This window comes from Echinops telfairi, unplaced genomic scaffold (assembly GCF_000313985.2).
Source record: "Echinops telfairi isolate 266 unplaced genomic scaffold, ASM31398v2 ScPeMD7_7400;HRSCAF=8409, whole genome shotgun sequence".
NCBI lineage: Eukaryota > Metazoa > Chordata > Mammalia > Afrosoricida > Tenrecidae > Echinops > Echinops telfairi.
In genome coordinates, this window is record NW_022111300.1 from 21969308 (window position 1) to 21972164 (window position 2857).

Here is a 2857-nt window from a genome sequence, read left to right on the forward strand (position 1 = left end):
TAGAAGGAAGGCAGGTGGCGGACGGGGTTAAAGATTGGGGTACAAAGAGTTGGTACAAGAAAGGCGAGGCTGTCTGCTACAAAGATCGACAGCCTCCAAGACCCGATGGAGCAGTTCAACTTTGTCCTATAGGGTTGCGATGGGTTGGAATTGGCTCAACATCAGTGGGTTTTGTGTTTTCGTAGGCAGGAAATGATCTCATTTTGTGATTGTCAGTTGTATTTTCTGAATGACAGATGAAAGGAGGCCTGGGCTGTTGTGGTTGCTAAGGGCTCAGCCCATAGTTCACTCCAGGGAATTCCGTGTAGGGTCGTTGGGGCTCAGTCTACTCCAGGGAGAGTGGGTTGGAGAAGGAAAGCTAAGCTGAGTAACTCCATGTTCTTACTGGCCGTTTAGAATCATCTGTTTGAATAATGCTTCTTTTTTCTTACTTATTCAAAAACCAAATGCAAGCAGAGTTCTCTACCTCTACAGCCATGCGGTCAATTCTGACTCATAGTGACCCTCCCAAACAGAGTAGAATTGCCCCCACAGGGTTTTGGAGATTACAAATCTCTATGAGAACAAACGACCTCCTATTTTCGCCACAGAGCAACTGGTGGGTTTGAACCACTGACACAGGGGTTGACAGATCAATGCCCAACCCTTACAGTACCACCAAGGCTCTTTAACAGCTATTTCTGAAAGGAAACTGTATTGAAAGACTATACAAAGAAGAGCAGAGAGCTCTTTATGTATAATATTAGGACCTTATCAGTATCCGTTTCACTGCTATTTTCTCCCATTCCGAGGGTTGTCCTTCCATGTGCAGGAGTAATTGGAGATTAGGAGAAGACTTTCATTTGCTACACGCCAGATGCTAGGAGGGACTCCTTAGCCAGGGCCCCTCAGACCACGGGGGAGGTTGAGACTCCTCGCCTAGCCAGGGTTGAACTGGCCTGACATTCGACAGGAAGATACTGCTTCCCCCTTCTGTTGAGAGGCTTTTCTCTGACTCATCCTCGTTTGCAGGATCTCAAAAATGAGAGTTCCACTCTTTCCCGATAGGCTTTAAAATGCACCTTTACCTTGAGCTTATATCGTTGACAAAGACTGGCTGGAAATGGATCGCAGACCCAACTGGAAGAGCTTTACTGATAACGCCTCAGTGAGAAACTCCAGGCGAAGATCTTTGTGGCGTGGGCCCGGCAAGGATTTCCTAGACAGGCGACACCCAGGAAGAACTGTCGAACAGAGAGAGCAGATAACACTGACAAGTCGCACTATGTGAAAATGCAAAAACTTTGTTCTCTAAAAGACACAAATAAGAAGAAATATTTGGAGAGCACGTCTGGAAAAAGATGAGTTGATAAAGGACATGGGACTACAGCTCAATAAGATGGCAGTGTTTGTTTTTTTAGTGGCAAATAAGCACCTGGGAATTCGCTCGACTTGATTACTAGGAGAGAAATGCATGTGAAAACCATGATAGATGTCCATTTTTGCCCCTGCTTGAGTCACCACACGTAGAAAATAGGTCTTCAGCTCACTTTCTGCCTCTTCTTCATCCTCTGGCCTCATTTCCAGAGCGCAGGTCTGAAGCTCTCCAGACAGACAGGTCAGGAACAGTGTAAAAACAAACAAACAGTCTTATTGGCCTATAGTTCCCATCCCATACAGTCCAGTAATTGAATCGCTTCAAGAAGCGTACAATTTTCACCACAGGCGAGTTTTAGAAATCTGTCTTCATTCTTGCGCTCATTGTTATTAGCTCCCCAGTCTCCCCCAACCTCCCCTGCCGCGCCCCCAGTTACTGCCCCTATCCATTTACCTCTCTTGGATGTTATATACAAAAAAGCATTTGAAAAAAAAGCAAACAAACAAAATAAAAATAAAAACGAACAGCCATAACAAAGTAAAACAGATGAAAAAAAAAACCAGCTTAAAAACCTCAACTGAAAAGAAAGCAGAAACTATTACAGACGTAATTACAAGAACAGACGTCCATGGGTTGTCAGGGAGACCAGAGGACAGGGCGCCAAATTGCCACCCAGCTGCATCTGCAGCAATCCCCTTCCACCGCCTTCTGCACGCAGCAAGCCACGCACATCGGGACTACCTGTGCAACAGCAGCTCCAGAAGCTGCTCTTTCCCGGATATGGCCGGTTTCAGCCTTTGTTGGCAGGTTGCCTGAGAGTGCAGTACCTTACCAGGTCTAAGGGAATCTTGCCCATGGAATTTTCTAGAATGTGTTAGAAAGAGCCCTTCATTTGTGACAGTTCTCTCATGGTGGGTGGATTCCCACTCGAAGGGATTCTCAGTTCAGGTTGCTACTTGTTCCTCTGTCATTTGCAGCTTGGAGAACCAGTGGGAAACCTTTTTTACACTCAGGGGACATTCTGCCTGTGGAGCGAAGCAGAAAAACATCTCTGACCATGAGCTTTCCTCGTTGACTCACCCAGGAACAATCGCTTGTCCACCTTCCTTCAGATGACGTAAGTAGATGTATCCTAATGAGGGCATGCTTTTGTCCAATAATTGTGTAAAGGGAAACCTGGTTGAATGTCTCAAATAAGTTACAACATCGCTCAAGTTCGGCTGTGAAATCTGAGAAAACCAGACGCTATGTAAGGCAGAAGCTTATCCAAGAAGGAAACTCAGATCTTTTTAAACCAACACAAGTGCTAGAAACATGGCCAGGCTGCATCTCGTCAAAAGCAGAAAACTGGCCAAGCTCAAAAAACAAACTCACTGCTGTCCAGTTGATGCCAACTCATAGTGACCCAAAAGGATAGAGTAGAAGTGCCCTTGCGGGTTTCTGAGACTGTACCTGAGGTAGTTAGTTTATTGTGCCAACCTGGCTGATAAACACATGTGG